Below are 18516 nucleotides of genomic sequence, written 5' to 3'. Positions count from 1 at the left end.
TGACGTGTGAGTTGTACAGCAAACTTTGTTGAAGAACCAAATGATAGTAACTCCTCAACGAGGAAGCCCAGTTTGACAGCCATCGGAGATATACAAGTAATCTTTTCCTGGACGATGGAGACAAATGGAAGGATGAGGAAGGCATCTTTCTTGTGGCACAGAATTTGTTGCCACAAGAAGGATCTCGTCCTCATGTCCTCCTCATGATAGATAACACATACAGTGTATTACATAGTTTTGGTAAACAATGATGGTTTACGTTGCAGACATTAAGAATGTCTTTGGTGCATACTTCAAGTTACTGGTTGCTATCACTGTTCACTGTAAGATATTTTTCATGGGCCATTCTGCCTTGGTGTAATGAAAGTGTTCACTCAAGATTTTTATAAATTTTTCAAAGCATTGTTTGTAACATAAAATTGCATCAAATCATACTTACACACTGTACATAATAATTCAACAAAGAAACAGTTAATTTGCTGTGTTGTCTTACAGTTGATAAACCATTTTGAAGAGAAAGAATAATATATACTCTGTTAAGCCTAAAGTTAATGGCTATGAGAAGTACTGTATAACATTTCTGGCAGGGTTGTCCAGAAGAGATTGTTTCAGTAGGTCATCCAGAAGAAGCAATATAAATTTGTGTGGCAGTCTACAGCTCCTTTGCCAAAATTTGACAAAATACTTAAAAAAGAACAAACTTTGCAGTGTGTCAAATACATTGTATGTTGTTGACATTCATGCCAAGAGAATTGTATGTCTCTGCCTTGAAGGATGTTGGGTTGTCTCTGTGTGTTGGCTGGCCAGCTGTAAGATCTTGCTAAAAAATTCCTTCGATTTTTTCCCCCCTTTTTGCTACTTAGCCCAGCTCTGTGGCATGATAAGGTTTAGATGTGCTGATGAGATTTTTGGGAAGATCCTTTAAGGTCACTGGTCATTTAACTTTTACTAGAAAAAAAAAATCTGCTGTAACTTTATCCTTGAATTTCCAGTGGTAATATTATGGAGGAAGGATACAACTGAATCAACAATGTTATTATTCCAATGAAATGATTGAGATAAATGGTCACTGTGCTAATTGCAAAACATGTCACTTTCAGTCATTACTTCAGCTAGCAGTTATTTGCATAAATATGACAAGACAGAAGTGTAGGGTTGATGAGAAAAGTCAATTTAACTTTGATCAAAAATATCATAACAAGCCATATCTTTAGTCAGGTATGTCCAAAGGTGTGAGCTTCTCCATACTCATGTGTAGGTTATGGATCTGAAGTGGTTAGCATGATCACTTCAGATTTCCTCTTGTTTATTGTAAGGCCAACTTGCTGTGCAAAGTAGCAGAGACATGATGTTTTTTCTTGCCTGTGTCAGCGAAACGTGTGCAACCAGATCCAGATCAACAGAAAAATCAAGGTTCGTTCATGGAAAAAAAAAAAAAAGGTCCAGCATACCTCTAGTTGTATGTGCCAGTGTAAGGCACATTACCCAGTCGATAGCAATACTAACAGCACACAACCTTGTCTGACTGATTTTTATTATGCCTCCGCCATGAAGTGGTGCCGGAGGCATTATGTTTTCGGGTTGTCCGTCCGTCCGTACGTCCGTCCGCTTTCGTTTACGCGATAACTTGAGTAATATAGACTTGAATTCTACCAAACTTGGTCCAAGTATAAAGTATGATGGGGCAATTAGTTGATTAGATTTTGGGTGAAATCCGCCAAAGATCAAAGGTCAAGGTCAAATGAAATCGTATCCATTTACGCAATAACTCAAGACTGGATCGAGCAAATTTCACCAAACTTTGTCGGACGATGATGTATGATGAGACAATTACTTGATTAGTATTTTAGTGAAATCAGACTGAGGTCAAAGGTCAAAGATCAAGGTCGAATCCTGAAATTTATATGTTTACGTGATAACTCAATACTGGATGAAGCAGCTTTCACCAAACTTGGTCCAAGGATGATGTATGATGGGACAATTAGCTGAGTAGATTTTAGTGACATTGGCAAGAGGTCAAAGGTCAAAAGGTCAAGGTCAAATGCTAAAAATGTTGCTATTTCCCAATATCTATGCATTTGCCTAAGGTGTTTTCTTGAAACTTGGTGTAGACATGTATTACTGCGTAGATTCTCCAGAGAGTTTCATGTCATAAGGTCAAAGGTTAGGTGAAAATGTTGTAATATCACTTTTCTCACAAATGGTTCAATGTATCTTCATGGAACTTGGTACATACGCATGTACGGTTGTACTGACTGGCAGAGATTATCTAGGGAATTTAGGGGTCATAGGTCACATATAGTCATGGGGTCAAAGGTCAAGGTCAACTCCTCAATATTTTACTATTTCCCTCATACACTAGTATATCAAATGCTTGCATTATTAGTTTTCAAACTTAATATATACATGCATTACCTAATGGAGATTCTCCTGGAAATTTCCAGCCAGAATGTCAAAGGTCAAATGTTAAGGTTCAAAGGCCAGGTTTCAATGCCCCCCCCCCCCCCAAAAAAAAAAAAAAAAAAAATCTATTTTGTACTGTAATTACACTCTTTCTTCATACCTTGGAAATTACTCAATGCACAAACTTATAAAAGGGTCGGTCAGAATTCAAGTAAAAATTCTCAATTCCCCAAATATGTGTACCTGCACTCTTCGACAATTATAGCAAACCCAGTTCAAGGAAAGTGAACATTCAAGTCATTTCTGACAAACCTGTCATATCAATATTTTGCCAGTTATGTGAAACTGTCATGGATCACACATTGTGAAGAGATTGTACTATACGCCTATTGGGAGAATCATGCATTATGGCGGAGGCATCAGTCGCCATAGCGACATTTCTAGTTTGTAATGCCGGAATACTCGGTTCTGTTCCCTGCCAGCATTTGAAGTTGGCATAGAAGGTATTAATGAAGTCCACTACTTATATAAGCTCTGGGATTTCATGCATCCTTGAAATGTTCCAGAGGCCTTCTCAGTGTATGTTATAGAAGGCCATTTCAAAGTTGACAAAGTGATAGATACTGTATTTGCTTCTGCCATTTTGTACATTGTTCTATGATGTTTCCAAATGCAAGTACAATTGTACCTTGGGTATCTTGTCATCGCATCCCCTTCCCTTTACAGAATCCTGCCTGGTTATTTCTTACCTGAGCTCAGGAAATTTGTGCTGTACATTGCTCTATATGTGTAACTTTAATGATACATGTACTTTCATTTGGTGTAATGGGTAGAAGTAACCAAAAATTTATATTATTTAGGGAGAGAGGGTTTAAGGTCTTAAGTCAAGATCACTAAACTTGAAATGTACAGGTACAGGTAGGTGAAGAGTCATTATCAGCATGTATGACAGATAGTGATTGCCTGAGGTGTGGAGGCAGCCCAATCTATTAAACGTGTGTGTTGCACTTGAGTTACTAAAGTTATCCCGTGTGGTAAGGTTAAGATAGCACGAGAGAGTATCTCTGTCAAGGGAAATTTCACTCTTGTACTCTCAATTCAAACACAATATCAAATACTTTTGTATAATCTTCTCTGCAACTCGCTATTAAATGTCAAGCTGTGGACCACCCTGCACAGTATTGCTGAACATGTTTGTTATAGTTCTACTACAATCTTTAATTCATAACAGGTTTAAATTACTTGATTGTAATTTTCAGCCAGCCTGTTACTAGCAGTCTTCAGTACTCTGGCTGACATCTGTGGAGACTACATGACACAAAATCAAACTGCTTTAGTTTAGTTATGCTATTTTATGCTTGTGAACATGTGTGTACCATTGATGATTTTGTAATTAAAATGTCACAGGAAGAGTAACTGACTGGTGCATATGAGTTTTCATTTACTATTATACAACTTTACATAGTAAAATGGTGACATGGATCCTAATCAAATGATTGACTGAGAGCAGTCATGTGACTAGTCTTTCATATTGCCTATCGACTACTAACGACTGCTCAGAGATGTCATCGCTCAAATGCTTGACTTTGTTCATTCAGTTGTGTTTCCCGTACTGTGCTCACTGACATCACAAATGTATGCTTTTAACAGCGTGCACTCAATCACGTATTTATTGTTAACAACTTTTAAATTTGTGTTCAGTGTGTTTGGAATCATTGCCTCAAACATCTTGGCTTCAGAGCAAGTTCAACATGTAGCTGACAGGTATTTACCCTTAACCCAAAAGGTAAATGAAAAATTGTTCTTTGAACCATTTTATAAACCAAGTTATGCACAGGTTTAAAGGACAAGATCAGCCTAATTACATGTACATAGGGATTGCGAGAATGCAGCTATATTAGTACACACATCAGTGAAAGTTTGAGGAAAATTTGACAATCTGTTCAAAAGTCATGAATATTTCAAGTGTTAATGCTGCCATCACTGGATGAGAAGACTACTACTGTTAACAGCTTGTGATGTCACAGGCATAGAATAATCTAAAGAAAAGATAAAAATAATTCAACATACAATGTATTTTTACTTTTCTCACATAATAAAAGAGCACCTGACTTGCCTCTTTCAGAACACAGAGGGAAAATTACTACCCATAACATATGTCAGTAACAAGTCAAGGAAATGCATACTTAATTTTCCTTACATTGTATATATTGCTGTATGCATGATGTGACATCATATACTGTACCTTAGTCTTCCCATCTAGCAGTGACTGCGCTGAAACTTAGAAATTCATTTCAACTTTTAGACTGATTGTCGGATTTTCCACAAACTTTCACTGATTAATTCGGCTAATATTGCTGCATTCACTCGATCCACATGTACAATTATATATTAAGATGAACTTGTCCTTAACCCTAACTAGGCCAGGCTAATGATAGTGTGTGTGTGTGTGTGTGGGGGGGGGGGACCTCCCAGGCCCCCTCCAGATCTTTGCTGTCGACTGCATGATTACACATACATTGCCCGTGATGTAATCTGCAAAACTGAGGAGTTGATTTACAATGGAAAAAAGTATATGTGGTAATTTATTATGCTAATTTTGAACAATGTACACGACTGTATGCATGAAATCAAACTTTTTGCTGTAAATCAGTTGCAATTGTAAAAAAAAAAGTGCCATCAAAATGAATTTCTGAAGTATTGTATTTTCTTTTTTTTTACCTTCTCTATGTATTCCAATGTTTTTTCATGTTTTGCTTTTTATTTATCTTTTTAAGATGAATTTTGATGTAGGCATTTCATGAAGCGTTTTGTGCTACAAATGCGTCATAGCTCACATCTGTGAAAAGTTAATAAGAGTACACCACAAAACTGAGTAGACCCTAGAGCCCTTACCAGGGAAAGTTCCTTGACCTTTTGTTCTTGTTGGATTTTAATATCCATATTCAAATTTGAACGTTGATTTTAGGTTATGTACCTGTGATGCTTGTTTGGTGGTCATAGCTCAAAGTCATACATAGAGAGTAGACCAAATAACCTGTTGATGACTTTGACAACGGCAAAGTAATGCCTACACTGTATGTCTCACTTCTGTTAAGCAGGCAGATAGAAACTGTCTCTGGGGGGCATTTCATGAAGCGTTTTGTGCGACAAACCTGTCGGCTGATCAGATGCAAGGATTTCAGTAGCCTAGAACAGTTTGTCAGAAAAAAAATTTCTTGACAAAACACCTAATGAAATGCCCCCCTGGTCAACACTTGCAACAATGCTATGAATTATAATCATCACTCCTGCTTGTGAAGACGTTTTTCAATTCCCCCCACATTCCAATTTGAATGCGGTACAGTGAGAAAGAGCTGACCACGCAGCCCACATCAAGTCGCATGAGACACACGAACACACACACACACACACATAAGTTAGTTTACATAAGACGCAATCACACACACCTACTTCAAGTGGTGCCTGCATGCAACATGTTGAATCATGGATATAAATACCATAGAGAACTGAACCACACTACTAATGATTGAGTGTTCTTGTCGTGTCTTGTTATAAAGACAAAAATACCCGTCAACTTAGACAGAACTTCCCCAGTTTGGAGGAAGAACTCGTGTAGACATGGAAATAGTCGACTTGCAAAAATGTAGACAAACATACAGGATTTCATAAGAATGAATTCAGTTGACTTATGCAATTTGGCAACTTACGCAATGTCAAATTGTGCAAGCTTTACTGTCCATTAACATCAGTATTAGGCCCACGGGTATATGTATTGGAGATTCTGCCATCAAAGTGCACGTAACAGTGGTGCTTTGGCAGCAAATGACTGATCTTACTTTTGACAGAGCATGTGCAGGTCAGTTTGGTATGAACCAAAAATATCTCACTTGAATACATTTTTATCAAAGCAGGCATTCCTTATCCCATTGTTTACTGACCTGTTTCCAATCATAAATTAACATCAAAGTAAAAGTATGTACTTGTTTCCCAGTACATCCTCTTATATAATCACAATAATACACTCACCAATTTCCATCAGCAGTCTTCCCAATCCTCCTCTGCTGCCTCTTCCGTTTGGCCTCCTCCTTTTCCTTCTCTGCGATCTCCCTCTTTCTCTCTCTCCTCTCAATAATTTTGGTGACGGCATGGGATACACTGCCTCCAGCAGCTCTAAGGCCAAGCCTGGACTCCACCATGTCATACCCCATGGACATTAGCTGCATCAGTTTATTCTCATCTACTTGTAGTGATGTTAAGATACTCTCAGCCTTTAGAAACAATGTCAGTTGGGTGTGATATAAGAATATAGCAGCATCAGTATGACATGAAATTAAATATACAGGGTAGATAATCAGCACAGGCAAATATCAATGAAAGTGATGAAAGCGAATTGCCAGCAAGAGTTCATCCAACTAACACATGTATTATATTGGTTCTATTTTTTGGTGATTTGAAAAAAAAAAAAGTGTATACATGTATCTACACACCAACTCCACAATCAAATGCAAGGTCTGACCAGACATTCTATACTTTGCTTCTGCAGGATTTATCCATGATGAGAACTACACCATATCAATTAACAGTAATTATTGCTTCAGGTTAAAACAAGGATTTTTGTCACAAAGATTATGAAAAAAATTAATGTACTAGTAGACTACATTCATCTTGATTAGAAATACAGTGTAATACCAACACACCAAAATGAAAAGGTGATATTTCTTAACTGAGAATGCAACAGTGGTTTTAAAAAAAAAAGTGTTTTTTTTTTTCCTGATTCAGTATGACAAGAATATTAAGGTTATGTGGAATAAAGAATACTGTTTATTATAACAACAGTTCACTTTATAGCAATCTATGTTTTTCTTTGTGAGTCTAAAAAGTAATAAATTCAGCAAGGATAGATAATGAAACTTGGAGACACTCCAGCAAACTATGCATGTCTGAGTATTACAGACATAATTTGCAATAAAAATTAAATCTTCAATCGTCTTGAAGTAGAAGTTCAGTGCTGCTGTCGACTCAATGTACATAAATAAACAACCACATGCTAAAAACAAACAAACAAACAAACAAACAAACAAACCATGTATCACCAAAGGCAATTGTCCAATACAGTAGGAATAGTCCACATGATTGTTTACTGTGGAGTCAACTTTTGCTGCTTCATAATACAATATACAATGTGAGTAACAATCATAATATCAGCTGGCTTCTCACATCAAGATACAGAAGAAAATTGTCCTTTGTAGAGTAATACTTTGATAGTCTGAACAGTTATTCAACTTAGTAGTGTTAGCTTTGGCAACATACAAGGGAAACTCAATAAACCAAAACTCTCATTGACATAAGATCTATACCAGAAAATTTCTTCTGACCTGATGTTTCTCCCCTACAAGGAAATGTATTATGCTGCTCTTAGAGTGAGACCTGCTGTAAGGAAATAACACCTCGTCCACAATTTTATAGTAGCTGTATGGTACAACACAGTGCTCAATCTAGCCAGTGTATGATCCATATTTTTTTTGGTTATTTTTTTGAACTGCAGAATTAAATAACGCACCGTTGTTCCTCACGTATGCTATACCCACTCCAAAGAGATTTTTTTCTCATCGGTAACTTGTCGGAAGTAAAGTTATTTGCTTCTGGCCACCAACCAAAGTGTATTGGATCACAGTCTCATGAATGGAACTTGTGTTGGTAGACTAGCAGGTCAGTATCAGACATGATGGGCGATGGATGATCCGATGAGGCAAGATCGTCCAATGAGGAATCAAGCACGGCATGTCTGACACTGACCTGACAGTCAACCAACACAAGTTTGATTCATCAGATTGTGCACATGATCTGATCCACTTTGGTTGGTGGCGAGACGCAACAAACTTTGCTTCTGATGACTGACCGACGAGAAATAAGTTTCTGTGGAATGGGGGTACTAGTCATCACTAACATATCACCACATACATGCACAAAATGTTCCACATCCATCCACTGTCCACAGTATACACCCAAACTTTGGAAACGATGATATGACTGTGTGAATGACATACACTGCTCATTTAATTAATCTTTTATCCAACAAATTGGAACATGTATTGTGGATTCTGTTGTTTTTTCTGTGAATGACAACAAAATTATGTTTACATTCAAAACGAGACTCATATTCTGCAGCACTGCAGGTTCAGCACTGAAGTCATGCTATTTTACATGATATATATCTGTACATTGTACTAGTAGTCCAAACACATATTGGTATAATATTTGAGCAATGCACTTTGTGCTTACTGATATAAAAAGGTACATGCGGGCTTTAATGAGGAAAATGGCTGAGGTCTGACCTCCTTGTTATATTGAGTTTCCCCTGTATTCTATGATGCCTTTCAATAAATTTTACAGAGTCTTGGAAAATAAGATAAATGTTAACCTACTTTATTCAGAAGCGTTCCTGCTTGTAGTTTATTGTTTTTCAGAGCTGCAACTATGCCCTGAAAAGAAATTAACAAAGACTGAATGCACAGTGACACATGGCAAAACAACATTTTTAATGAAAATCAAAAGTACAACTGTTGTTCTTTTGGTGGGGGAGGGGGGGGGGGGGGGTAAATATAAGATCTACTTATTATAGCATAAATTCTATTACAGGGGATGTACTTTCATATTAAATCAAAAGCAAACAAATCAATTATGGGTATTAATTCAAACGATATATTATGCAGGAAGAGTTAAAATGCAGAAAGTTTATATTCAGCCCTCATGTATTATGACAGAATATCCCACGTTAGCGGCATAGAGTTGAATTTTAGACAAAAAAAAAAAGAAACAGCTTAAAGGAGAAAGGGTTGTGGTAACACCATGTGTTCTTAGTCCTCACAGGGAATATTGCCTAGAAGAGCCTAGAAAGAGGAGAGTTGCGGAGGGAAGCGAAATGGGGGGGAGTATAAGGAAGACAGATGGTGATAATTGAGGGGAAGCAGTGAGGTTGAAGTTGAAGTTGCACTAGTGGAGACAGGAGAAAAGGGGACAGGAAAGAAGAATAAAATGAAAATCAGGTAAAGGGTTTGGAAGTCATTGGGAGGAGAAAGGTGAAAACAGGAAAAAGGTGAAAGAGGGAGAAGATGAAGGTTGGAAAATCATGGAGATAGGAGAGAGAAGTGAAGTTTCACAAAACCAAGGGAGAAAAACGAAGCCTGTGAATGATAAGAACTATTGAAGGAATGCAAAATCAAAACAACAACTAGAAATGTCGCTATGGCGACTGGTATGCCTCCGCCATAATGCATGATTCTCCTAATAGGTCTATAGTACATGTGGACAATGTGTGATTACATTTTCACAAAATTGGCAAAATATTAAAATGACATGTTTGTCACAAATGTATTGAATGTTTACCTTCCTTGACCTATGTTTAATTGGATGAATAGGAGAGCATGTATTTGGGGATTTAAAAACTTTAACTTGACTTTGACCATTTCATAAGTTTATGCACTGAGTAATTTTCAAGGTATGGAGAAAAAGCGCAATTTCTGTACTGAACAGTAAATTGTTATCATTTTCATCTGGCCTTTGATTTATAAGAGAAGCACTGTCAGGCAGAACACACATAAATTCAGCATGTACTAAGTTTCAAGATAACTTGAGCCACTTCCGAGATATGGAGAAAAAAGTAAGTTCAGCACTTTCACTTGATCTTTGACCTTTTGACCTTTGACCTTCTTGGCAAAAAAAATCCCAGAGAAACTCTATTGGGTTAGACATGCATACATCAAGTCTAAAAAAAAAAAAATCCTGCTGGCATTGCATAAATATAAGGAAAATAGTAAGATTTTGAAGTATTGCCCTTGACCTTTGACCCCTGACCTTTGACCCCGTGAACCCTAAATTCCCTAGATAACCACTGCCAGTCAGTAGATGCATATACACTATGTTCCATGAAGATACCTTGAACAATTTCCAAGATACAGAGAAAAAAGTAAAATTTTAACATTTTACTTGACCTTTTGACCTTTGACCTTTTGACCTCATGACCCCAAACTTTCACCAGAGAATCTTAATTGGGTAGTACATGTATACACTAAGTTTCAAGAAAATATCTTCAGGCATTGCATAGATATGGGGAAAATTGTAAAATTTTGAGCATTTGACCTTGACCTTTTGACCTTTGACCTTGAGCATGTGCACCCAAAAGTTGATAGGCACAACTTCACCCCCTAATACACACACATGCCAAGTTTCATTAGGATACCTCAAAAGGTTTTGGTAGTTACCCTGTCCACAAAATTCATTACGGACGGACGGAAGGACGGACGGACGGAAGGACGGACGGACGGACGGACGGACGGAAGGACGGACGGGCGGACGGACGGACAACCCGAAAACATAATGCCTCCGGCACCACTTCGTGGCGGAGGCATAAAAAAGGAATACACACATTTCTCTGAGGTTTTAATTATTCTTATTCTTGCTCTCTCTGAACTAGTGTTTTTGCTCACTCATTTTCATTCCACTTTTTTCTTTCTCTTAAACTGTAGTCTGATTCTCCTCCACTTATCTCTTTCCTCCTTTTATTTCTTGCTTTCCTTACAAACAACAGTCCGTTTCAGGACCATCTCAACATTGCTTATGTTTCTTTGCAAGATTATATCTCAGTGCTTTCTCCCCCTTAGGACTACATTTTTAAAACTTTACATTCTCTCCAATTCCCTTCTTCCACCAGAATCTTAACTTCAGGACTTAACTTTTAATTATTATTTCTCTCCCCCACAGCAATCTTTTCTATGATGCACTCAACCCCTCCCCTACACTTTATTATGTTTCATTCCTCTTTTTCTTTCCTTTCTCTTACTCTATAGTCTCATTTCTCCTCGACTTACCTCCTTCCTTCCCGATTTATTCCTCTTTTTATCGTTTGATTCCGCGTTCCATAACCCACATCGTTCACTGGCTTCATTTCTCTCCCTTGGTTTCATGAAACTTCACTTCTCTCTCTTTAATATCTCCATGATTTTCTAACCTTCAACTTCTTTGTCTAATTCTCCCTCCTTTCTGTTTCATCTTACTCCTGTCAATGATTTCCGAAGCCTTTACCTGATTTTCGCTCCATTCTTTCTTATGACTCGCTCTGTTCCCTTTTTCTCCTGTCTCCAGTAGGGTAACTTCAACTTCCAGCTCAATGCTGCCCCTCAATTGTCACTATTTGCCTGCCTTCCCTATATTCTCCAAATGTCACTTTCTTCCTCAAGTCTCCTCTTTCTATAGACTCTTCTCCTGCCAAGCAATAGTCCCTGGATGGACTATGTACACATGGTGTTACTGCAAACCTCTCTTCCTCATTTAATTCATCACACAAACCTTCAAGCATCACAAAATAGGTTAAACATGGGTCAGTGGCAAGAACCACAAAAATTTCCCAATCTAGCTAGGTATCCTTTACTGTGGTATTTCATTAACATGACATGTTGGATACTCGTCAGAAACAAATATTCACCACATGATAGGTTCATTAATGCAGAATTTAAGGGAACTTGCTATTCAAAAATACAATATGGGATTTTTTATTCAGATAGTATAACATGGCAACATTATTGAACTGAATCAGTTTTCACAAAAGTGCATAATACAAATGAATTGGTCCCTGCATGTGTCACTCACCAGTAAGAGGTAGAGCCGGACGTAGAGTGCAAGCTCTGTGCTGCTGTCACCTTTTAGTGCTGTGAGGCGCTCCATGTTCTCTCCATAGCTCCTCTTGAAACAATCCTCACAAGTTTGCAGTCTGGACTCTGTCAGATAAACACCATCCACATCAGTAAATAAAATATGATTTCTTTTTCCTTTGTAGGTCTACACAACCATGTGAATCTATCAAAACAATAGTTTTATACTTTCATGCTTGCTGCTGACTTCTATAATTTTGACATAACTATGTCATGTTTTCCTAGTGAGCGCATCCCACAGCAATTGAAACTTGTAAGCTATGCACTGAGAAAGAAAGACACACAGATCACCTTTTGTGCAAAGTGGCAGACAAGATTGGTGTGCACATCTCAGCATAACATATTGAGCTCCCCCACTTTGTTGAGGGTCCATGCCCCAAGCCACTCAACACTAAATGTCAAACAACTCATATGCTGCTGCAGCTCACAGTGGTCAATTCCTCCTCTTCCACCCCATGACCCCATCATCTAAAAGACAAAGCATAACTTGCATTCATTAGAAACAGACAAACAAACAATGTATTCTGATATTCAACTGATCAATCCTCCTGTATGATTGATGTCTTTCAATGATGTTTATAACCTACGCCCACATTCCAAGGAACACTCACATCTGCAAAGACTACGCACATGACCACATTTCTCCAGCAGATGTATACGGCTACGCCTCCAAGCAATACTAATACATGACTGAAGATCATTTCATCAAAGCAAAACAGAATTCAGATTTTACTTGTTATGCTAGTAAACTGCAGGAGCCACCCACAAAACTTTGAAGCCCTGAACTTTGGCTTACAGTCATTCTAACGTTTGCTACACATAGAATTTCATATCATTTGATCAACATAAACCTGGTTAAATTACAGTCTTCTTTGAACCTTGTAGGCCTAATAATATTGTTTTCATTATCGATGAACAGAAGTGCAGGAGAGGTGGCCATGTAAGTAACTACATTCATATGAAGAGATATTACTTTTAAAGGGAAATTCCATCGAAAAAATGTTTTGGTATAAGCACTAGTACAATATGCCAACATTTTTGCACAATGACATGATGCAATCTAAGCATTTACAATACATATTTGTATCTCACCTATTTACCATATGTCTTTATTACAATAACAGTGTTTTCTAAAGGTATAACATTGTAATCTTTTGCGAAAATTATCATGATTTACACACAACCGCAATGGCAGTAGTGTTGTTTGGGTGAAATTTTTGATTTCTTTCTTTGTGCATCCATGCATTCTTTACAAACAAATCATCCATTAATTCAAGTTCATGTACAGTGCAGATACTGTAATAATGGAAAAGAGTACAGAAGCTTGAGAGTGAGCCCATTGTATTTATTTCTACTCTAGCATGGAAATATGATCTTTACAATACTTATTGTTATGTAGTGTCCTAATCAGCTACATTCTAGACTATATCAATATGTCACAGACATTCTCACCTGCATCTGGCAATTGTTCCACATTTTGTAGGCAAAGGTAGCACCAGACGATATCAAGACACAACACAGCATAGTTATCAACTGCTTGCAGAATTTCAGATCGACATTGCCTTCATGAAACAAAGACAAGAACAACAATGGGAAAGAAAGAATTAGAAACATCATGTCAAAAAGACTGCAGACCACTTCCTGAGTTACTAGTTAAAGGGATCGTATAGTTCTGGTTGAGACCTAATTTCAGATTTCTAACATTTGTTGGTGAGATAATGAGAAACCTCTTGTGAAATATGAAAAAGCATGTAATTCTACGAGGAATTCATCATTTATTTGATGAAAATTGGTTTCGAAATGGCTGAGATATCCAAAAAGAGCGATTCTAATAAAGTGTGGGACCCACACTTTATTACGATTACTTTGTTTTACTTTGTTTTTGGATGTTTCAGTAATTCCAAACCCGATTTTCATCAAACTTCGAATTCCTCTTAAAATGGTATGCTCTGTACTACATGTGTATCATCAGTGTTTTCTTGGTATCTCACAAAAAGTTAAAAGCCCAATTCTCATCTCCACCAATACTGTACCATCCCTTTAATATATATTTCCTGAAAAAAATTACTGATTTAGTCTACTCAGTATATGTTTTGCTCTCTGTATTTGGTGTATATGAGAGTCAGAGATAATTATAATGTGCTCATAAGTAAACAATGGAAACAAATAAATCTGCAGGGTTCCTATGGGAGTAGTATTTTCATGTAAGCTTTTAGCATCCACACACTTGACCTAATATGCACAATACCAGGTAGAAAATGCCTACAAGGTGGAAAATTCTGAAGTGTTAACAAGTGCCTTGCACCTCTTCTATAATATGAGCTGCATGACATTCTGACACTTGACAATTAATTCAAGTGGGCGATATTTGAGTTTCACTCTTGTACATTTACAAGCAGTGTTCTGTGCTACAGGCCTTTCCAATGTCCAGTTAGTTTATTCTGCATGTCACAGTTGGCCCGTGTCACATCCATGTTACATATCTGGAAGTTCTTGAAGTTCTATAAGTTTTGTAGGCATCATGTGTAGCCATGAAGTGCGTGTTATATTACCAACACATTTACTTATGATATTGGTAAACAAGGACCAAAACTGGCATTCTGTTTTCTCTCTGGTTATGTCACTAAGAAACTTTCTCTTAGCTTCAGCTAAAGCAAATATGTTTTTAGCTTTATTTTCTGTTTGTTGTTGTTGTTGTTGTTTTGGGGTGGGGAGGGCAGTGGCCTACATTTGAAGTTTCATGTAGGTATTATGTGTATGGGTACCTAAGAACTCCAAAAAAAAAAAAAAAAAAGGTTTGTAATTCCTCAGGTTCTATAGTCTGAAAATGAAATACGGTTCGTTAATCCGAAAAAGAAAAAAGAAAAGGTGCATATTATAGGACCTATGGAATAACAAACCTTATTGCATTTTCAGATTAAAGAACCTTGGAATAACAAACCTTATTGCATTTTCAGATTATTTAAAGAACCTAGGAATAACCTTATTTCATATTTTTTACAAACTTTCGGAGCAACGTGCCTTCGGAATAATGAATCTTTGGCATGATAAACTGTAACCATACTTTTACAGTCACTGTCAGTCATAAAGGACCAAACAGTTTCAATATTTCTTTTTCCGTATATTTGATGCAAAAGCATCTCCTGAATTCTATACTGACTTGAAAGCTTGGTCAGCTTCCAGCAGGATGAGCAGAGCTTCTCCATATTGCTTTCGTTTCAGGCATGCCCGCCCCTTCTCATTAAGTGTGAGGGCAACAGACAGGGCTTGGCGCTCTTCGTCAGGCAGCTTGATAGGCCGTCCTGTTTGGTCAGCAATCTGAAGAAAGTATCGGTCATCTTCTCTACCAATTCTGTCTTCTACAAGAAAATAGATATATTAAAATAAATGGATAAATAAATAAATATATATTATATATGTATGTATATATATATATATATATATATATATACTTCTCATTCCAGTACAACTGAATATAACTATATTTGACATAAGAGTACAAGTACTGTAAAACCAGAAATATACAGCACAAAATTTTAGCGAATTGCCACTAGCACTCAATATATCAGCATAAGTATACAGAGCTTTATCTATAATTTGTGGATGCAGTTACTCCTAAACTCAAACTGCCCATTCAAAGATATTGATATTTCATGAAATTGCAAATAGGGTTTAAGCCAGCCTAGTTATTACAATTCCCGACCTTACGAAAAAGACTTGTGCAACATCAAGCGAGGAGAATACCATTCTCCTTTCTATTTTGGAAACCTACTGAAACTCGCTGAACATGCCTGATACTTGTGATGTCACTGAATGGAATCAGAAAGCAAAAGCAGACTGTGTCCTATAGACAATGCACAGGTTCAACGGTGTATAACTGTCCTTCTTGTTGAGCGTTTTATTGGTATTTACACGCAGCAAGGATAAAATGCCATACCAATGCAAAGTGAATCTAACACTTTTCTGTGTCATTTGAATGATCTGCTTTAAAAACATTAACAGTAACACCAATATTTCAAATAGGTGAATTCCATATCACTCAGGCACTTGCCCACTCTGAACACTTCAGCAAAAGTCACTGTCAGCATTTGCTTGGCCTTGCTACTGTTTGAGTTATGCATTCAGCCGCACTGCCACGCTGGGTGGTTTGCTGTTCACTCAGGTTTAGCATTGTTAGACAGGCTTTTTAAACTAAAAAAATGCAATGGTCCTTGTGTTCTAAAATCATAGATATGCCTTTTGAGTGATGGTCTTCAAGCCAGGCACTGGCATAGTAGTGTTCTGAGCCACCTTTTCTTTAGAAGTATATCACAATTAGCATAATTAGCGAAGCAATTCAAACTCTTCTTCAGCAGCAATGCATGCACTCTGATTTGTGTTTTAGCTGTGACACGTCGTCTGCTGCGGTTAGATTGGTACATTTTATGACATCAGTCCAACCTTTGCCAAATTCTACCGATTTCATCTGAAGTGCTTGAATTACAACAGACATCGTATGAATTTTCTCTTTGCTCTTGTTGCATTCCCCGTTGTGGAACGAGCAAAGTCTTACATTTCGTCCTTTCCAAGATTCTCGTATAAACACAGCATATAAATTTGTGCCAAATGGTAATTTTCTTTGAATTTTTACTTTAATTTACAAAGTATTGTCTCTTGATTAGGTATCTGCAATACAGATAGTTGTGTATATTTGGGATATTGGTATACCTAATGTTCAGTAAAGATTTTCACTAGATAATGGACACTACACAAGACAATAAAACTATGGGCATTAAGTGCCATTTGTCTCTTGTTCAAACTTGTCATTATTGTAACTGTTTTAAACAGATGTTTGAGATTAAACTTCTGATGATATTAGATTAAAGTGACTTGGCATAAATCTCCATTAGGCCTAATGCCTCTGCTTCATTGCTCTATGTTTCCATTAGGAAGCATATTAATCTCTTTAGACTGCATTCTTCACACTAAGAGTGCAGGCTACGCCAACCTGTGTTTCTTTTGGCAAGAATCTTGGCTGCTTCTTTGGTTCTTTCCAGACGATTCCGCTGGTCTTCCTGCTTTCTTGCCTCAACTTCACTTTGGGACAGACAAATCACCATCACCTAAACATTGGGCAAGGAAAAAAGGAGTAGTTTAAATGCCACAGCAAATGATTTTAATTGTAAAGTGTATGTAATATTTGGATCATCCAAATATACATGCATTATGAAGAACAAGAGAAGCAAGGCTTTATCTCTCTCAGTATTTAGTTACTTGTGAACTGGGAGTCAACATTTTCTTTTAATACTGAATGTTAGGGGACTTTATCTTTGAAGTTTTCAGGCATTTGGATGCATGGCAAGGTTTTTCAAGCTAGAATCAAATTTATGCACACCATGTTTATCATGATGACATCATTCCAATATCATGGTGTACAGTACTATAGTCATATGAGAAGAAAGGTTTTTGGTAGCCTTTTAGCAGAAAACCCCCACAATAAATCTTCACACTGACAAATAGCAATACTAGGGTACATTAATATAGCGCTGTGACAAAAAAACAAAACAAAAAAAACCCTCTTTTTTCATGATTCTGCAATCCATTTAGTCTTTGTAAAGGAGTTTCTAGGTTTCTGTGCGTGATGGGAAGATAGCCCATTTGTAACAAAATTGATAATTCTCCTTCGAAACGATAAGTCAGCTATGAGAATAAGATATCTGAGGCCAGCAACAGCTTGCTATGCCATTCATCATGGCTTCTGTGTGTTTAGAACTAACCTGAGAATTTGGGCCAAGACCTTGCTCTCTGAGATTCTTCCCATCATCAAGGACACGTCCACAACTAATTAGCTTCAGGTGATCCATACCAACAGAAGTTTGGGCAGATATCCTATATGTTGAAATAAATGAGGATGAAATATTTCAAATCCAATCTAACTTATTACATAATGGTTATACAGACATTGATAACATGTAATATAACTTCTGATAACAGCAACAGCTAATTGAATATATAGCAACATTATTGCTTGCTGAATCATTCTGCATTTTATAGGCAGGACAGCTTGGCCTTTCTGACACATAGTAAATAAGGCCAGTTTACTGACAATCAATAATACCAAATATGACATCTCCCTACCACTCTGAGAGCATTGTTCAATTGTTAGAAGTTTTAAACTGGACTGGAAAAGTATAATTCTTTCTCACATGTGCATCTCTGTAATATGTTTGCTCTTAAGATCGACAACAATAAGGAAGTACTACAATCCCATCCACCCCCCAAAACAAACAAACAAACAAAATAAAACAACAACAACAACAAACAAAACAGTCGCTATGGCGACTGCAATGCCTCTGCCATAATGCGTGGTTCTCCCAATAGGTCTAGCGTACGTCTTGACAATTGCATAAATATTGGGGAAATA

General features: G+C 37.2%; 1 pseudogene; it reads right to left on the bottom strand.

Annotated features, from left to right (window-relative positions):
• The window catches only part of LOC139722052 (NEDD8 ultimate buster 1-like), an 83368-nt pseudogene that overhangs the window by 58084 nt on the left and 6768 nt on the right, over positions 1–18516 (bottom strand).

Source organism: Diadema antillarum, unplaced genomic scaffold (genome assembly GCF_040938485.1).
Source record: "Diadema antillarum isolate AM-2024a unplaced genomic scaffold, OU_Dant_1.0 scf00000156, whole genome shotgun sequence".
Taxonomy (NCBI): Eukaryota; Metazoa; Echinodermata; class Echinoidea; order Diadematoida; family Diadematidae; genus Diadema; species Diadema antillarum.
This window is presented reverse-complemented; position numbering and strand designations above follow the sequence as displayed.